Source organism: Aptenodytes forsteri, unplaced genomic scaffold (genome assembly GCF_000699145.1).
Source record: "Aptenodytes forsteri isolate BGI_AS27 unplaced genomic scaffold, ASM69914v1 Scaffold29, whole genome shotgun sequence".
Taxonomy (NCBI): domain Eukaryota; kingdom Metazoa; phylum Chordata; class Aves; order Sphenisciformes; family Spheniscidae; genus Aptenodytes; species Aptenodytes forsteri.
In genome coordinates this window covers 2033838-2034043 of record NW_008794520.1, presented here as the reverse complement: position 1 = coordinate 2034043, position 206 = coordinate 2033838, and the positions used below count along the sequence as shown (strand labels likewise).

The 206-nt window shown below is 73.8% G+C and overlaps 1 protein-coding gene across 1 annotated transcript in view; it reads right to left on the bottom strand.

Annotated features, from left to right (window-relative positions):
* TMEM37 (transmembrane protein 37) overlaps positions 1-206 on the bottom strand; it is an 8604-nt gene that overhangs the window by 3633 nt on the left and 4765 nt on the right. The gene's annotated exons all lie outside the window — the stretch shown is intronic.

Below are 206 nucleotides of genomic sequence, written 5' to 3'. Positions count from 1 at the left end.
CGGGAGAACCCCGCCGGCCCCTGGGAGGATGGAGGCCGACGGCTGGGACGGGGGAGGCGGCAGCAGAAGCGGGGGGGGGCACCCAATTACCAGCACTGCCCTTCTTTTCCCACGGCCCTCCTGGGCTGCAGCCAGCCGGGCTCTCCTCCTCTTGCCGGCAGCAGCAGCGGACCAGACCCGGCTCCTCACCCCGGAGGCGGCACGGC